Source organism: Chiloscyllium punctatum, chromosome 7, assembly GCF_047496795.1.
Source record: "Chiloscyllium punctatum isolate Juve2018m chromosome 7, sChiPun1.3, whole genome shotgun sequence".
In the NCBI taxonomy this organism is placed as follows: domain Eukaryota; kingdom Metazoa; phylum Chordata; class Chondrichthyes; order Orectolobiformes; family Hemiscylliidae; genus Chiloscyllium; species Chiloscyllium punctatum.
This window is the reverse complement of record NC_092745.1, coordinates 80,527,480-80,547,964: the sequence shown is the minus strand read 5'-3', so window position 1 is coordinate 80,547,964 and position 20,485 is coordinate 80,527,480.

Genomic DNA, 20,485 nt, shown 5'->3' with positions numbered 1-20,485 from the left:
TTTAAATGTTGCAATTGTACCAGCCTCCACCACTTCCTCTGGCAGTTGAGCTTCTTGAGTGTTGTTACAGCTACACTCATCCAGGCAAGTGGGGAGCATTGCATCACACTCTCGACTTGTGCCTGGTTGATGGACAGGTTTTAGAAAGTCAAGAGAAGAATTATTGTAGAATTTCCAACCTCTGCCCTGCTCATAGCCAGAGTATTTATATGGCTGGTCCAGTTCAGCTTCTGGACACAGGTAACCCCAGGATTTTAATGGTAGATTTTCAGCTATGGTAATGCTACTGATTGCTAAGTGCAATCATTAGATTTTCTGTTATCAGAAAAGTCATTGGCTGGTACTTGCGTGTTGCAAATGTTATTTACCACTTATCAGCCTAAGCCAGATGGTTATCCAGGTTTTAGTACACATAGACTGGACTGCTTTAGCATTTGAGGAATTGCAAATCGTGCTGAACATTATGCAATCATCAGTGAACATCCCCACTTCTGACCTTATAACGGAGGAAGTGCACTATCCTGAGGAACTCTTGCAAGGATATCCTGGAGTTAAGATGATAGACACTGAACAATCACAAACTATCTTCCTTTGTGCTATTTATGATTTCAATTCAAGTAGATTTTTTTCCCTCGATTTCTAGTAACTCCATTTAGCCAGGACCTCTTGATGCTATACTCAGTCAAACATTGTCAAGAGTTCTCACCCACACATTCCCTTGAGTTCAGTTCTTTTGACCTTACTTGGACCAAGGCTGTAAAGAGGCCAGGGACTCTGTAGACCTAGTGGAGCCTAGACTGAACATCAATGAAGTTATTGCTTAGTTCCTGCCCTGTCCATCATTTAATGGTGATTGAGAGTAGAGCGATGGGGTGATAATTGGAGGGTTGAATTTGTCCTGCTTTTTGTAGACAGAAAATACCGGAGCAATTTTCCACTTTGCCAGATAGATGCCTGTGTTGTAGTGTTACTGGAACAGTTTGGCTCGGGGCAATGTTGGTTCTGCAGCAATGTTCCCTCCAGGCTGCACAGTGCACGCACATACAGCATGGCTTTCCATTGGGTGGCTTTGGCAAGTCAATCGTGGCATTACTTCCAGTTTTTTATTCATTCATGGGATGTGGGCATCACTGGCATTTTTATTGCTCTTCCCTAAATACCTAGAGGGCAGTTAAGAGTCAATCACATTGCTGTGGGTCTGGAGTAACATGTGGGCCAGATCTGGAAGGATGGCAGATTTCCTTCCCTAAAGGATATTAGTGAAGTTGTTGGGATTTTTTCTGACAATCGGCAATGGCCTCACTGATCTGGAAGTCGCTACCATGCATAGCTCTCAGAGGCCTAAGCAGCTGGAAACAAATTTAGAGGGAATGTTGTTTTGGAGTACAATGTTTCAGTACTGTTGCCAAAACGTCGTCAGGGCCAATAGTCTTTGCAGTGACTTCAGCCATTTCTTGATATCAAGTGGAGCAAATCAAATTGATTGAAGGCTGACGTGTGTGATACTGGGCATCTCTGAGGAAGGCTAAGAAGGACTGTCCACTCAGCATCTTTGGCTAAAAATGCCTGCAAAATGCTTCCTCCTTGTCTTTTGCTGGATGTGCTCATTACTGAAAATGGTGATATTTGTGGTGTCTTCTCCTCCAGTGAATTCTTTAACTGTCCATCATCTTTAACTGGCCGTGGCAGGACTGGAACACTGATCTGATCTGTTGGTTGTTCATCACCTAGCCTTGTTTATTGCATGCTGCTTACACTCCCTATCATGCAAGTAGTCCTGGTATTGTCACTTTACCAGGGTGATACCTCATTGAAAGGTATATGTGGTGCAGCTCCTGATATGTCTTCCTGCATTCTTCATTGAATCACAGTCGATCCTCTGGTTTGGTGGTAATGATAGCGTCAGGGATATGCTGGGCCATAAGATTACAAACAGTGGTTACATACAATTCTTCTGCTGACAGGGGGAGAAATATCAGATTTCTGTCTCAGAAGTTTGGAAATTTTGCAGACTGAAGTATGAATATACAGACCATATGGACACAGAGAATTCGACATTCAACATCCCACCTACATGTTACTAGAGAGACTTTAGCAACCATACTTGGTGCAAAATGAGAATTCCCATCCAAAGAAGGTACAGGGATACTTGCATGTATGTTGAGCTCTCAAATTATGCCAATGTTATCATAGAGCTCTTGCTCATTTACAATGACCTGGATGGTTCTGGTCTCAGGAGAGCCTTGGTCTGTGGAGGTCATACAGGAGGAGCAATCACCAGGTGAATTTCAAAGGCTGCTAAGAGTCAAGATCTGACATAGCACAATTCTGTAATCATGTGTCTTAGAGCTGGAGAAAATCTGCAAGGGGAGAGAGATAGAGGGAGGGCACCTAGCTTCTAGACCTCCAGGAGCAGCTGAGCATGGGTTTTGACATTCAATTGGTGGAGCAGAGCAGCTTGTTCAGCAAGAGGCACTGGAATTACTGCTCCCATCTTAACATTCCACAATAGGGCAAAGAAAAGTTGATATAACCTTTCCCCAGATTTGCTTCAATCTGCAAAGGCACAATAAAGGCTGCGTTTCTACAAAGAGGATTTTTTCTCTCAGCTGGAATCACAAAATGATAATGCTATTTGCAGGTAATCATCTTTTGGCACCATGGAAACACGAGAACATCATTTGTATGATTTTTCAACTCTTCACTCTGTAATAACCCGAGGAACACCACAATGTAAGTTTATGGCTGCAATCATAAAAGAACGGAGAACACAGGTCGAGGTTGAGCAAGAATTGAGAGAGGAGAGCAACAGTGAGGGGGTAGAATGTGGAAGCATGGGGAGTTAAGGGGGTACATGTGAAAGTGGGAAAATAGGGCATGCAGGAACTGGGAAGGTGGGGAGGCAAGGAATAGACAGAGATTGGGAGGGTGCAAAGCAGTGGTGGAGGTTTTCGGAGCTGAGGATGAAGAACGGTGAGGGCAGGATCTATGAGGATGGGGAGTCAGGGTGAGCAGAAGCTATCACAAAATAAAAAAAAAGATGACTTGATGGACATAGTGCTCAAATAGACTTAATATAGAAGTACATATAAATAGACAGTATGGTATTTAGTCCAGGCTAGAGGAATGCTGCAGAGTCATAAAATCCATGAGTGCCAGATTTCAATCAAACAGAATGACCAGTATTGTGATAACCTCCAATATGAATCCAGATCCAACAAGACAAAAACCACCATACACCAGTGTACACCAGTAGAGTATTATCTACCCTCTGAGTAAAGAAGCTACCTCTGACGTCTGTCCTATATCTATCACCCCTCAATTTAAAGATATGTCCCCTCGTGCTAGCAATCACCAACCGGGTGAAAAAAGCTCTCCCTGTCCACCCTATCTAACCCTCTGATTATCTTATATGTCTCAATTAAGTCACCTCTCAACATTCTTCTCTCTAATGAAAACAGCCACACGTCCCTCAGCCTTTCCTCAGAAGACCTTCCCTCCATAAAAGGCAACATCCTCATTAATCGCTTCTGATTTCCAAAACTTCCACATCCTTCCTATAACGTGGTGACCAGAACTGTGCACAATACTCTGAGTGTGGCTGCATCAGAGTTTTGTACATGACCTCATGGCACCGAAACTCAATTCCCTTGCCAATAAAAAACTAACACACTGTATGCCTTCTTAACAACCCTATCAACCTGAGTGGCAACTTTCAGGGATCTATGTACCTGGACACTGAGATCTCTCTGCTCATCTACACTATCAAGAATCTTATGATTAGCCCAGTGCTCTTTATTCCTGTTGCTCCTTCCAAAGTGAATCACCTCACACTTTTCCATATTAAACTCCATTTGCCACCTCTCAGCCCAGCTCTGCAGCTTATCGGTGTTCCTCTGTAACCTCCAACATCCTTTGGCACTGTCCACAACTCCACTGACCTTAGAGTCATCTGCAAATTTACTAACCCATCCTTCTATACCCACATCTAGGTCATTTATGAAAATGACAAATAGCAGTGGTGCCAAAACAGATCCTTGAGTTACCCTACTAGTAACTGGACTCCAGGATGAACATTTCCCATTAACTGCCACCCTCTGTCTTCTTTCAGCTAGCCAATGTCTGACCCAAACCGTTAAAGTACTCTCAATCCCATGCCTCTGTATTTTGTGCAATAGCCTACCATAGAAACCTTATCAAATGCTTTACTGAAATCCATATACATTACATCAACCGCTTTACCCTCCTCCACCTGTTTTGTCACCTTCTCAACAAACTCAATAAAGTTCGCGAGGCACAACCTATCCTTCACAAAACCATGTTGACTATCCCTAATCAACTTATTTCTTTCTAGATGATTACAGATCTTATAACCTTTTCCAACACTTTACCCACAACTAACGTGAGACTCACTGGTCTATAATTACCAAGGTTATCTCTACCCCCCTTTTTGAACAACGGGATATTTGTAGTCCTCCAGTCTTCTGGCACTATTCCTGTAAACAATGATGACATAAAGATCAAAACCAAAGGCTCTGCAATCTCCTCCCTGGCTTCCCAGAGAATCTAGGCTAAATCCCATCTGGCCAAGGGGACTTATCTATTTTTACACTTTCTAGAATTGCTAACACCTCCTCCTTGTGAAACTTAATCCCGTCTAGTCTAGTAGCCTGCGTCTCAGTATTCTCCTCAACAACATTGTCTTTTTCCAGTGTGAATACCGATGAAAACTAACATGTAAATCCCAGAACTTCTCTTAAGCCGCATTCTGGAGATAACTTAAGGTTTTATAAAGTAAGGTGGCATTTCAGCTCAGACAATGCATTAAAGGTGTGAGGTTGGAGTCTGTCTGTCTCTCAATCTTGAATCAGACTGGTTCTATTTCCAAAGTAGGAACTTATGAAATGTTACATGGATTGACTGCCTTCATTGAGTGTTTGAAGATTGTATGCATTTAAGCAAAACAGAATGTATCTGCAATTAGAATTCTGCAAATGCAAATTCACCCCAAAGTCTTATATTAATGTGGGCATCTACGAGACAGAGAATGTATGCATGCGAGTGTGAGTGCGTGAGAGAGAGTGTGTGTTTGTGTGTGTGCATACTTGGTCAAGTGTGTGCATGAGTGTGATGGACTGTAAGCCTGTGAAAAAGTGTGAGTGTGAGTATGGGGATGAATGTGTGTATGCACGGGAGAGGTGACCCCACTACACTACACACTCTCACGCAAACCCTCTCTCATTGACACGCACATACACTCCCCACATCTACACCTTCTCATAGGCTTATACTCCACCACACTCACACTCTAACAAGCATGCACACACTCTCTCACGTGCACTCACATACAAACACTCACACTTTCTCTCGTGCACACACACACACGTATAAGTCCACGGGATGAATTTGCATTTACAGAACATTCTATTTTGCTCAAAAAGTACACAGTCTGCAGGCATTCAATACAGGCAGTCAATCCCTGTAATATTTTATAAATTCCTACTTTATAACCAGTCTGATTCAAGGTTGAGATACAGACAGACCTCATACCTTTAACGGATTATCTGAACTGAGGTGTTACCTTTGTTTGTAAAAACTTAAGTTATCTTGAGAATGTGACTTAAAAGAAGCTTTGGGATTTACATGCTGATGAACAGAAACCTGCAATCCATTTGAAAAACAAAAGACTTAACAGCAATCTAGGTTTGTTTAATGTATAATTTCAGTTGCATGACACCAATTTGTTGTTATAAATTCTGTGTCTTACGATCCTGCTCCACAGCTACCTGATGAAGGAGCAGCGTTCCAAAAACTAGTGCTTCCAAATAAACTTGTTGGACTATAACCTAGTGTTGTGCAATTTTTAACCTTGTCCACCCCAGTCCCTCCACATCATACTTTCAAACAGGTTTCATCATAGTTCATACAAGTGTTTTCCTCTGTCAAGTCAGAACTTACATCCTGTAATTTCCAATAAACTCTTTCTGCTATCCACATTTTTCTACAAGCAAACCCCCTGAAATTAACTTTTTAAGAGTAATTTCCTCCTGGATGCAATAATAACTGAACCATTTTAAGTGATTTAGGAAATTGATTCAAATGCCCACCCATTTAATACATCCCTCAATTTTAGTCTACACTGAAGTGAAATGGGTTGTCATTTCCTACCCCATGGGTTAGGTTTTAAAACAACCCCAGTGAAACTGGGTGAATTCTATAAACAACAGAGCTTGTATTCATACAAATTTCAGTGCCTGAACCACTATCAGTGCAGCTGGTCAATGTCAAACTTAACCACAGGCAAGCCTTTAAACTTCCCAGTTGTAATCACTTTCTTCCTATGCTGTAACATAATTGCATTTGCTTTCCAGCTGATTTCCTAACTTTGAAGTAATTCTCTAATTGCCTCTGATTTGTGTCAGCATTGCCTTTCATAATTTAAACTGAATTCAGTAAATTCATTTAATTTGATTCTTTTTGTAGATTTGGATGGTCCTTTCATTGTTCACAATGAAATGAATTATCTCAAATTCCCTAAAGTATTTATACTTGAGGATACAAGTGCAGATGCAATTGACAATTTAATTGATGGGCTGTTTAGAGCAAACAAGCAATCAAAGAACCATCAGTGAAACAGTGTCAGGCTGGGGATCAATCAGGTTTGAGATGAACAATTTAAAGAGATTATAAACAAGGTTCTGGACTCAATAAACTTGGGACTTTACACACCTGTGCTGCAAATGCAGCTGCAAAAACATGTTAAAACAGATTGTGCTGATTTTTGCAAATAAAAGGCTTATCTCTAATTCTAAATATACTGCAGATATGGGAAGAGTTTTCTTCAAGAAGATAGCCCTTAGTGTACCTGATTAGGGAGTACAAAAATCCAGTTAGACAACTGCTCCTAATGGACCAGCATTCAAAAGAAAAGGAAATACTATGATATCTGCATGAAAATAGGCTCATTGTTCACAAGTGCATAACAAGAATATTGCCAGTTGACTATGTGAAGGCAGTGACTCTGCTTTGGTCTAGAGGAGGTAAAATGATACTGGAATCTAGAAACGTAGTAACTAAGTGCAGGAGCAATCCATTCAGCCCTGTGAACCAGCTCCACCATTCAAAATGACCATGGATCATCCTTTATCTCAATGCCATGTTCACATTTTCTCTCCATATCCTTTGATGCCTTTAAATATCTAAAAGTTGATCAAACTCTTCCTTGAATATAGTCAATGGCCTGGCCCCCACAAATGTCTGTGTGAATGAATTCTAAAAGTTGACCACCCTCCTGACTAAAAAATATTTTCTCATTTCAGCCCTAAATGGTCTACTTTGTATCCAGAGACTGTGTCCTGGTTTTACACTCCAAACAAGAGGAAATATCCTCACTGCATCAAGTCTGTCTAGCCCTGCTAGAATTTTTTTATTTCATACAGATCCTGTCTCAGTCTTCAAAATTCTTGTGAATACAGGACCAATTGAACTAATCTCTCCTCATGTGATTGTCCTGCCATCTTTGGTATCCACTAAGTGAACCTTAGCTGTGCTCCCTCCATTGGCAGGTATACCCTTTATTATCTAGGGAGAGCAAAATTGCATAAAACACTTGAGAAACAGAATAGAAACATGTGGTTCTCAACTTTGTCACCCATTTCTTTCTTGGTCAATAGTCCATACTGATTCACCTTCTGAGAGAAAATTGGCTGAGCTATCCCACACAATGCTCAAACTTACTGTGCAGAAATTGTATGCCACACTTGTTGAAGTTAGTTATGATGGCTGGGGATCAGCAAATAAATGTGTAGGTATCTCAAAATTATGTAATGATTGCAGCACAGAAGGAGGCCACTTAATTCATCATGTCTGTGCAATTCACTTTGTGCCCCGACCCCACTTCTCCCCATAGTTTTACACATTCTTCCTTTTCAGATAGTAATAATCCAATTCCCTCTTAAACCTCTTTGATTAAATCTTCCTCCATTATCCTTTTAGACAGTGTACTCTAGATCTATTAATGGGAGCAGATTTTTCCTACCTACTATCTCCATGCCCCTCATGATAATGAATACTCTGTCAAATCTCCTCACAACTTTACCTTCTCTAACGAAAACTGTCCCTGTCTAGAAACTTTACGCTGCTTTAAGGGTTTCTTTAACTGAGGCAAGCAACAAGTTGTCTTGTTCTCCTACAAATGATTAAGCCAGTGTTTCTCACTTTTAAACAATGCTGTGTGGTGGAATATTGCACAATGCAGAAACCATAGGAATGCCTGGTTAATGAATATCAATGATGCTGTATGTTGTTTCTATGTTCAGGGAACACAGGTATATTTGGATTATTATAGTGGACATGCTATTTGTATGAAAAACATTGGGAGACTACATGGTACTACATATGTTTCTTCTACTTGACATGTGCAGGACAGGAAAGGTTATTATAAAGGAGGTTATTTTAAACTTCCCATCTTTCAGTGAATAAACAATTAAAACTGTCCAAGTGACTGATCTCCAGTGTGCTGCCTTGAAATCCATTTTCCACTGTGTCTTTCTTTAAATATGCAATGTTACATCGTCATCCTTTCACAAATGCAATTTTGCCTCTGTTCTGAGTGAGCAAACTGGTTTTTCTGTGGGTTGATGAGGAAAGAATCTTTCATGAGATTGAGGCCATTTACAGCTTTTTCTCAAAACGTTCCTGTGAAACCAAGGAATGGGAGTAACAACCAAAAGAATTGTGGATGCTATAAATCAGTAACAAAAACAGAAGTTGCTGGAAAAGCTCAGTAGGGCTGGTAGCACCTATGAAGAGAAATCAGAGTTAATGTTTCGGGAATGGTGACCCTTCCTCAGAGTTCTAATGAAGGGTCACTGGATCTGAAATGTTCACTCTGATTTCTCTTCACAGATGTGCAAAGAAATGGGACTACTTTTCTAGGCCCTACAAGAATGTTGAAAGCATTGCTGAGGCTGGCTCTCCATCTTTTTAGTTTCCTGCCTCTTGCAATGACCTCCCAGAATTTTCTTACTGTCAATGGACTTTCTTTTGCTGCTTGTAAGGGGCTGTCTTTTACTTCCCATCAATTTTGTGTGGCAGTTTATCAATGACAGATAAGGTCTGAGAGTTTAAATAGCATGACCTTACATATTGCTGACATTGGACCAAAATCCTACTGCCGGGTATAATTCTATCAAGTTTGTCATCTCTTTACTACATTTCTTATTTTTTGAAGAAGCTATCTTCTGGGCTTTCTCGATAGCTAATGTGTCTAAGATTCAGACCATGGTCATCTAAGTGAAGAGTTATGAAGCAGAGATGGCTAACTGAGATACAGTCCTTAATTAGTGATGAGCGACACCTAATGTCATAAAGGTTGTTCTCATTGGCATTTTGAACCTCTAAAACCAAAGGATAGCCACCTTCATATTTTTGTCTGATGTGATTTGACTGCTTCTAACATAATACTGGAGAAAAACCTAAAATCCAAAAATGAAAGCATGTATTATACAAAGCTACAAGAGGAAAATAAAATCACCAAATATTATTTCCATCGGTGCCAAAACAAAACTGTTTTCTGGCTCTAATAGACCTACTTACAATAGCTAGGTTCTGCAAACTTTTCATTCATGATTTGCGGGTCTCTTTGGTTTAACCTGTGCAATATGTTTCTTTTTAACATTACTGTTTTCAACATATTTTCTTCTTAAGAAGTCTATCTCATAATAGAACCTCATTTCTTATGTTTCTTTAATGTCAAGTTGTGTTCTCTTCAGTTATGGATAATTGTTTACATGTTTTACCAAAATATTTTTTTCACAAACATTAAATTGCCCAAGAATTTCCAGAAAAGGAAGGTTGTGATACTGTAACACAAACAATTGCAAATAGTAACAAGATTAAAATTAGATTGCAACGTTATTAAAATCAATTTTGTATTTTAAGGAGTTCAAAATTACTTGAACCATAATAAACACTAAAGGGTAAACCACTTAGATATTGATGATCGTAAAGTAATGCCAATTAAGGAAAACTAATGGCAATTAAAACAAGTGGCAGAGTAATCAATGTAATATTTTCATAAAATTAATTGCATTTTTAAATACTACTAATTATTTGTTTTGAATTGCTCTCAATTATTAGATCTCCTTGGGAACATTCTCACTTAACTGCCCTCTATTGTGTTTACAATGCAGAGTTCATTACACTTCAGAAAGTAATTCTTTGAACAAAAGACTTTGAGAGAATTTACTTTATGGATTCATGGTGCAAATTTTACAATTTCATGCAAATTGTTGCAAATGATCCGCTGGTAATGTTGGGGTTATGACATCATAAAGATGGTTCATATTCTCTTTTGAACTTCACAGAATGAACAGATGCAGATAAGAAAGCCAGCTATTATTACTTACTACCTACATTGTTTAGATATAAAGGTTTGTGTATATGTAAACAAATGTCAACCAGTCCTAAATGAAACAATTGCCTATAAAAATGTCTTTTCAAAATGAATGTAGCTCACATGATTAAAATGAAAATAGATTGCCTGCTCTATATATGCCCTGATGGAAAGTCAATGGACGAGTTGCCAGATGATATCAATACAAAACACAAATAATTTTGATGGTTGAACCTGATTTGCATTTATTAAGAGAACTATCAAAACTATTTGTGCTGTTTATAGGTAGCTTGCTGAGTCAGAGGGGTCATGTGATACAGTGCTAGTGTCCTTATCTCTAGATTAGAAGTTCTGACTTCAAGTCTCACCTGGCCAGAGGTGTAACACAATAGGTTGATTAAAATAATTGCTGAATCATAGGGTGAATTCCAGCAGGCCATCCACTGCTAACAGGCAAGTCCTGCCCCTTAAAAGGGAAATACACTGATCCTAAAATAACTAGTGACCCTACAATATCAGATGTCATGGGTATCAACATTTGACTTTAGACAGTGGTAGATTATTGGTGAATGAAAAGATTGGGAGCAATGTTGGGCTTGTTGATTAGCACTGCTGCCTCATAGTACCAGGGACCCAGGTTAAAATCCAGCCTGGGGTGACTGTGCAAACTCCACACAGACTCCCTGTGTCTGCGTGGGTTTCCTCAAGGTGTTCCAGTTTCCCTTCATGGTCCAAAAATGTGCAGGTGATATGGATTGGCCATGCTAAATTGCCCTATGGTGTGTAGGTTCCATGTTTTAGCCCAAACTGCTCTTTGGAGGATTGGTGCAGACTGGGTGGGCCAAGTGGCCTTTTCCTTCAATGTTAGGATTTGCTGATTCTATTAATGCTGGACAGTATAGATTGTTCAGATGGAGTTTAGTTCTATGTCCTACTGACAATCTACTCTGACTGTTAGACTCTTTTGGTTTCCTTGTATCAATTGTGTAAATGGGTGTGAAATAATTTAGTCATTTATTAAGTGCTGTAAGCACCATTCACTGTGGAGATGTTACAGAGACTTGATCAGAGTGAAGAAGCACCTCTTAGGTGGAAAAAAAAACTGGGGCTAATGTTCTTCTTGCCATTTCTGTAGTAGTATAGATTTTAAGCAGATATACACTGAGCCAATTTGAAGTGCATTGAGTTTGGTTTAACGTATTATTTTTGGGAAACAAATGAGAATGTGGCAGGTGTCACAGCAAAGCCGTAGAAGGCAGAAAAAGCTACATGAAGCATGGGACAGCCCTCCAAAATGGCAGTGAACTGTGGGAGAATCCACCATTTCCAAAGAATAAAAGTCTTCACAAAAGGTAAAATACCTAATCTCAAAGGAAGCTATTGTTTCATAAATTGTATTGCCAGGAAGATTTGGTTTCATAGATGGGACAAATAGATAACAAAACTAGATATTCAGGAGAAAACAATTCCTGAGGTATAGAATAACTTATAAATTGGATAGTAAGACAAAAGCTGAACAAGTTATTCATTAGCAGAGGGATTGAATTCAAGAATCGTGAAGTGATGTTGCAGCTGTACAGGACTTTGGTTAGGCCACATTTGGAGTACTGTGTGCAGTTCTGGTCGCCTCACTTCAGGAAAGATGCGGAAGCTTTGGAGAGGGTGCAGAGAAGATTTACCAGGATGTTGCCTGGAATGGAGAGTAGGTCGTACGAGGATAGGTTGAGAGTTCTCGGCCTTTTCTCGTTGGAACGGCGAAGAATGAGGGGTGACTTGATAGAGGTTTATAAGATGATCAGAGGAATAGATAGAGTAGACAGTCAGAAACTTTTTCCCCGGGTACAACAGAGTGTTACAAGGGGACATAAATTTAAGGTGAAGGGTGGAAGGTATAGGGGAGATGTCAGGGGTGGGTTCTTTACCCAGAGAGTGGTGGGGGCATGGAATGCGCTGCCCGTGGGAGTGGTAGAGTCAGATTCATTGGCGACCTTTAAGCGGCATTTGGATAGGTACATGGATGGGTGCTTAATCTAGGATAGAAGTTCGGCACAACATCGTGGGCCGAAGGGCCTGTTCTGTGCTGTATTGTTCTATGTTCTATGTTCTATGTAAATACATTTCTGTACAAAAACTGGCAATATAAGAGACGCTTTTTTTTCATGGTTAAATTTAAATGTCAGACAAATTGGAAGAGGTATCAAAACTTAAAAAAAAATTAATTTGAATTAATAAAATTCTTAAAAGGGTAAGTTAGAACCAAAATATGTAGGATACAGGTGCATGTATCCATGATCTCTCCAAGCTAGCAAAGAGGTACAAATATGATGACATAAAATCAGATACTGAAGACTACTTACTATTTTATTATTTTGTGACAGTTTGAATTTTACCACCTCTCTCTTTTTTCTTTCACTTTGTTGAATATAACTTGTTGTATTCTGCATTGGAAACAGTTAAGTTCGAAAAAGACAATAAATAATCCAACATTTCAGTAAAACCTTGTAGTGCCACTCTCATCCATTGCTAAAACTTCTCATAACACTTCCCATGTAAAGCTTTGAAACTTATTTCAACACCAGTGATAAGAAGAACATTTGCATTTTTTTGTTGTAATTTCATTACAGTAAAGGTTTTATTAACCAGCACCTATGGGACCAGGAGTGTGCTAGTTGATCAAATATTCCAGATAATCAAGAAGTTCACAGGACTGCAGTAAACCCTGACCAAGCGAAGCTTCAAGACATTAATATCCTTCAAAAGATCGATGTAAAAACATCAGTACACCTCCTAAAATCAATTTAAAAACACATATTAAACGGAGTACACACATCATTGTTATACTGTATTTACAGCTTAAATACTCAGACATCGTGGCAGAATTGAAGTCTTTAATTTTTCTAGTTTATCAAGAGTTCTTGTTGGAAAGATACTGGTTAAAACAAAGCTGGCTGTTTGCTGTTAGACACTGTGGGCTCTGCATTGCAAATCATAGTCCATTGGTTAATCACTTCAATCATTCAAAATACATTCTGAAATAAATGTATGCTTTCTGTCTCAATACCTGGAATTTCTAAGGACAATCAAACTCCAGAATTCTTTTCAAGGAGATAGGAGAGATGAACTTGTAGCACGGTATGCTGTCTGCTTACCACGGTAGTCTGGGTGTTGATTTCACCACAAACCCTAGAAATGCAGCTGGTGGAATATTTGAAACTTGGGAACCCATACAACAAGGATGTTTACCCTATAGTTAGTTACTTGGGGAAAGGGCCAGATATTCTTTCAACTACTTTTATTTCCAGGAGACATTACATTAAGGAGAAATTCATTTTGGTGGCACAAAGATGAAAATTGGCTTTAGCTGTGACCACAGCTACATACCATATATTTATGAAGTTCAAAGACACAGAGTGCACCAGCAAACATGATTTTCTTCAATACGGCAGCAATCAACCGCCCTCTCTTCCCCAAAATTGCCTCGATGTGTTAACATGCTCCAGAGTTGTGGGTCTAATTCTGGTTTTCTACTCAGGAACAGTATGATCCTTTTCACACTCCCACACCTTCTGGCATCCTTGAGTTCTGTGACTCATCAGTGACAATTAATTTAATCTAATTCATCTGCTTGCCTCTCTGATCTGGTGAAAGGTAGTGACGAGGGTTCAGAGAGCAAGTTATGATGGAGTGCATAGCTTTTTTTACTCTCAGCTGCTAATGGCTCATGTAAGTGTATCCCTTGGAGTTCTTACATTTGAGCTCGTTCTATTTTGCAGAAATAAGAAGGACCACATTAAGGATTATATTTCCTTTACCTACCCTATTAAAATTTCCACCTACTGGTAGGAAGATATAGGATATAATCATTGCTTTCCTTACTTTCATACAGCATATAGTCATAAAGGACATATCTTATGGATATCTCAATCATATTAAGCTTTCTGAGATAAAATATTGGCTGGGATCTCTACAGCTTTCTTTTTATGGGTTATAACAGAAGACAGTCTGTTGGTCCTTCACGTGTATCCCTATATTCATGGTTATAAAGGACAATATTTTATTTGAAGAAATTACTATTTCAGTCTCGTGTTATATCGTCCTGCCTATCCTATACTGTTCATGTCCCCTTCTACCTCCTGAAATGGAATTATGGAGAGCAGGAAAGAATCGTGCTAAGCTGTCAATATGAAAACAAGCAGGTAAGCAGACTCCATGTTCCTTTATCATGAAGATCACAAATTATCCTTACATCAAGGGTAAGACTGGGTAGAACAGGCAAGTTTATTTTCTGGTAACCGTACTTTCTGACATAGAATGCCTCTTCACATGTAATAGTTAATGCATAAGAGTTATATGCTGCTACTTTCTCAGAAATGACGACAATTGATTGAGGCACCACCTTAATCTAGTAAAGCTGCACTATATAGGATGACAGAGAAAGATGTATGTGATACAATAACTTCACATTTGTTTCTCATTGTTACACATTTATGAAATTGTAGCGAAGCAAGCATCATTGACCTAGAGTGGTGCTGGAAAAGCACAGCAAGTCAGGCAGCATCCGAAGAGCAGGACAATTGACGTTTCTGGCAGAAGCCTGATGAAGGGCTTTTCCAGCACTACTCCTAATCTTGACTTTAATCTCCAGCATCTGCAGAACCTACTTTCGCCCTGTTTCTAACCATGTTGAAGTAGCAAGTGTTAGCAATAATTCATTAAGTATTACCAGTGGATGAAGGGCCAATGGTGAATTCAGGCACACTGTGGAAGGGATTGTTGAAAATACACTTAAAAAGTAAAGTTCCTTGCTGGCCAGCTAGTATCCCAACTTATTGAATATGTTGAAAACATTTTGACGCAAGGATCTTGGGGTGTCAGCCTGATATAGGATTCACCTCTACTATTCAAATAACCTGCTATCTAGTTTCATCTTTGGTTTCAGTTGAAGATTACCTCCCAAGTTGTAACGATGAAAATTTAACTTATTATCAACTTTTAACTCCCTCCATATGGTAGAAAGAGAACGAGCTTAAATATGGTTCAGCTACTATTGGAATGTTACATTCAATTCTGGTCTCTCTGCTATAGGAAGAATATTATGAAACTTGAAAGGGTTCGGAAAAGATTTACAAGGATGTTGCCAAGATTGGAGGGTTTGAGCTATAGAGGTTTTTAAAAAATCATGAGGGACGTGGATGGGGTAAATAGACAAGGTATTTTCCCCAGGGTGGGGGAGCACAAAACTAGAGGGCATAGATTTAAGGTGAAAGGTGAAAGATTTAAAAGGGAACTAAGAGGCAAGTTTTTCACACAGAGGGTGGTGCGTGTATGGAATGAACTGCCAGAGGAAATGGTGGAGGCTGCTACAATTCAGCACTTAACAGGCATTTGGATGGGCATGAAAGGAAGGGTTTAGAGGAATAATAGTCAAATGCTGGCAAATGGGACTAGATTTATTTCGGATATCTGTCAGCTTGGACGAGTTGGACCGAAGGGTCTGTTTTTGTGCTGAATATCTCAATGACTGTATGGATTGTTGCTTTTTGGCATTTTGTTCCCAGATCTCCACTTGAATCAGGTGGGGTGCTTCTCAATTTATGAAGTTCAGGGTGATATGGTGTATATAGATTCCCAGATTCTTATTGAGGACACATCTACCATAGTCTCTCCATGCCCAGTCGTATGGGGTGGAGAATGTCTGAAACTATGTTTGGAGTCAGGCGGTACTGGAGTGCTTCCCTGGGCCCTACAAGAATAACATTAAATGTTATATGAAGCCATCAAGTTTTTGTAAAAACTCAACTGGATCACTATCGTCCTTGAGGGCAAGAGGATGGCTGTTCTTACCCCAATCTAACTCACAGTGACATCAATCCATACTAATGTGGTTGATTGAATTTGACTCTGTATTGTCCTCTGAAGTGGCCTGAAAAAGCAATTGCTTGTATAAAACATAATCACAAAACAGAATGCAATGGGTCAAGAAAGTGTCCAACACTGCCTTATCGGAGCAATAAATGCTAGCCTTGCCCATAACACCCAATCATGAGTAAGATTAAAACTTCAGATAAAGAATCAATTTTTTATAAATGAGAAAGAGATAGACAAATGTTCATCCCGTCCTAGTTCAATGAAAGTATTTTCTTCTATTTTGTTTACAATTAAAATTTCCATGTAAAGAAGTCTACACCAGCAGCATTAGGAAGCACTGCATTCAATCTTATTGGCTCTTAAATGTGATGATCATTGACTGATGCTGCTTACTATCATCTCCTGACTAGTTTCCTAAGAAATCAGTTAGTCCTGAGAAAAAGTCTATTTCTATTGACCCCACTGACACCCATCATAATCTTGTAGACTTCAATTGGGTCCCTCCTCAGCCTTCCCTACTTCAAGTAAAATAAACCAAACATATGCAGTCTTTCTTCAAAGCTGAAACAATTTAGCCCATGGCAACATGCTGGTGAATAGGAATAAATGGGTCTTTCTCTGACTGGCAAGCAGGGAGTAGTGGGATACCGTAGGGATAAGTGCTAGGACCACAACTATTCACAATATATGTTCATAATTTATTTGAGACAATTAAACATAAGCTGGGTGGGAGGATGAGCAATGGGGAGAATAGAGTGTGTTTTGGACATGCTGAGTGAGTGGGCAAGTGCAGCAAAACAGGAAGGCAGATTATTATTTGAATGGCTATAAACTGATGGGAATGTTCAACAGTACCTCGATGTCCGTATGCGCCAGTTGCTGAAGGGAAGCATGCTCGTTCGGTTGGTGGCAAGTAATATGGTGGCTTTTACAGCAAGGGGATTCGAGGACAGGAATAGGGATGTCTTACTGCAATTTTCCAGGGCCTTGCTGATATCTGCAGTTTTAGTCTCCTTATCAGAGGAAGAATGCTATTTAGGGAGTGAAGTGAAGTCTTGTCAGCCTGATTCCTATGATGGAGGGACTGAGGTATGAGAAGAAGTTGCATAGCTTAGAAATATATTCACTGGAGTTCAGAAGAATAGACAATAGACAATAGGTACAGAAGTAGGCCATTCTACCCTTCAAGCCTGCACCACCATTCATTATGATCATGGCTGATCATCCTCAATCCATATCCTGTTCCTGCCTTATCTCCATAACCTTTGATTCCACTATCCTTGAGAGCTCTATCTAACTCTTTTTTAAAAGAATCCAGAGACTGGGCCTGCACTGCCTTCTGGGGCAGAGCATTCCACACACCCACCACTCTCTGGGTGAAGAAGTTTCTCCTCATCTCTGTCCTAATGAGGGGGATCTCATAGCAACCTCTAAAATCCTAACAGCACCAAACTAGGTAGATGCAGGAAGGATCATGTAATGGTAGGGATGTCAAGAACTGAGGGCCAGGGTAAATAGACAGGATAAACCATTTAGGATTGGGATGAGGGGAAATCTCTTTACCCAGAGAGCAATGAACCTGTGGAATTCTCAACCACAGAGAGTATGCAAGGACAATGCATTACATGATTTTAAGAAAGACTTGGAAAAAGCAGTTGGGGTCTAAAGGGTCAAAGGATATGGAGAAAAAGAGGAACAGGGTGTTGAGTTGGATGATTAGCCATGATCATGATGAATGCAGGAGTAGGCTCAAAGGGCCAAAAGGCCTACTCCAGCTCCTTAATTCTATGAATCTCTTTTGCATCCTCTCCAGATTGATCACCTTCCTATAGTGGGCAACCAGAATTATACACCGTACTATATAGATATTCCTGGCATAAAATTCAGAGCAGGTATCAGTTGGCTCCAGCTTGCTGCTTGCTTCTTCTGGTCTTCACCTTGGACAGCAGTCCTTAATTTTTCAGACACTGAACAGGAAAAAGATCACTTTCACCATGATAGACGCTGCAGCATTGGGTGCAAAAAGCTAGACAAGTTGACAGTTCTAATCTGATGTGAGTCGGGCGCAGTGATAATTTGGTGACTTTAAGGTTGTTATTACTCGAAAGGCGAGTGATCCCAGTTTGTTTCGAGAAGAAAATGTGGCTTTATTTTGTGATTCCTTCATTGTTGCTGCTGTTCAATAAAAGTTAACATTTTCAATCATTTGCCAGCATGTGATGCTCCCACATTGAACAATGAAACAATGTTATGCTGAGCTGGATGTTAGGGAAAAAGTAGCATTCCTTCAGACGAGGTGCTAACATGGCCCAGCAATAAATACAACACCATGAGTGGTGCATGGTTGAGTTTTGAACATGGCGCTGGCAATTCCAGGAGATTCTGGCAATGGGGAGCTCTCCCACTGCTGGCAAGTGCATGATAGCACAAGTTGGATTACGTGGACTAGTGGTGAATTCACAGTGTGATGAGCTACAGATAACTTGTTATAGTTCTTGGAGACAATCCCTTCATGAACTTCCATGAAATTGTCCCTTTGCTGATTTTTAAGGTAAAATTCAGGTCTTTCTTTGGTGACGTAACTTGCCAAACATCAAAATTATCACAAATGCACCTAAGTGTTGTTGACTAACAGGTTTCCTTTAATATTTAATTTATTTCTCTTTAGTTAATTTATTTTGGGCTGAAGGTTATTGGTTGTAATAACATCAGCAATCTCTTTACTTTTACATCAAAGACAAAGCCATGTATCTTGGCTTTTTAAACAAAGAAAAGGTTGTGTCTCTGCTATTTTGAAACCAAAACAAAACAAACTTTGATATCTCCTTTCTCAGGTTTTAAGATACTTCAGATAATATATTTTTTAAAATCAGCCTCCCAATGTCTTCCTACTCTCATTATTTTATCTAGAGTACCAATTCACATGAATAAACACCTGATATGAGCAATCTTACTAGATGGAATTAAAGGGTGGTACAGTGGTGCCTCACACTGCCAGAGATCTGGGTTCAATTCCCACCTCAGGCAACTGCCTGTGTGGAGTTTGTACATTCTCCCTGTGTCTGTGTGGGTTTCCTCTGGGTGCTCTGGTTTCCTCCCACAGTCCAAAAATGTGTGGGTTAGGTGAATTGGCCATGGTAAATTGCCTGTAATGTTAGGTGTAGGGGAATGGGTCGGTGTGGACCTGTTGGGCTGAAAGGCCTGTTTCCACACTGTAAGTAATCTAATCTATTAAAAAAAGGTTGAATAATATTTGGAAGTTCCCTTTTGGCCAGGAAACAAAATTCCAGATTTGACAATTCAACGTTAATAATCCTGAATTTAAACTTTTTTCAATTATTTTCTATCTTGAATTAAGCATAATACAACTTTTGAAACAAAAAGAGAAGAAATAAATTGTCATCCATCGTGATTCATCTTCCTTTAATTGGTTTTCATATGACTGCAATTAAAATTGAAGAAGATGTGAATTCTCGTGAGAATTTTTAGCATTGTTGCTTCAATTACACAACACCCTTTCGCAACTGTAATTTCTGAAAGAGACAATACATTACAATCTCTCAAACTTTTAATGCATCTACATTTCACTGTAACTCTGCCTTTATCTGGGAGACATACAATAAAATCCCAACACCAATTACTTCACATGGATCCACAGCTTAACTTTATGTAGTATTAAGTTGACCAAGGCACACTCAACAATCACATCCACACTTCCATATTTCTATGAACCCCAGAAATATGAGCTTCTTTAATGACTTAAGCTCAGAATTCATCCCCAAATTATGAGCTTCAGGAGAAAGAAAATAAATTAAAAATTAAATCAATTTAAAATCTCAACCAGAATACCAATATACATTTAAAAATGCACAAAAAAATCTTTAAGCAACATGTAATATCTCAAGTAATAAACATTTAGTTCAGTCACTGACTTGGTAACAGAAGCACAAGGAAACCACTGTCAAACAGGAAAGATTTATACCCCAATAAAATACATAAACCGAACTTCCCACATTCATATACAAGTTTCTCCACTTATTTTTATGTTACACTGTAATTTACTGTCAGCCTTCGAACATACTTTCCAATGTCCTCCTAATCATGCCAAATTATCTCTTAAATGTTTCAACCATACTTGTAGCTCTGTGAGAGTGAAAAGATAAAGTTGTTTCTCTTTGTGGTCAGCTACATAAGCAGCAGAGAGTGTAGTCTCTCTGAAGG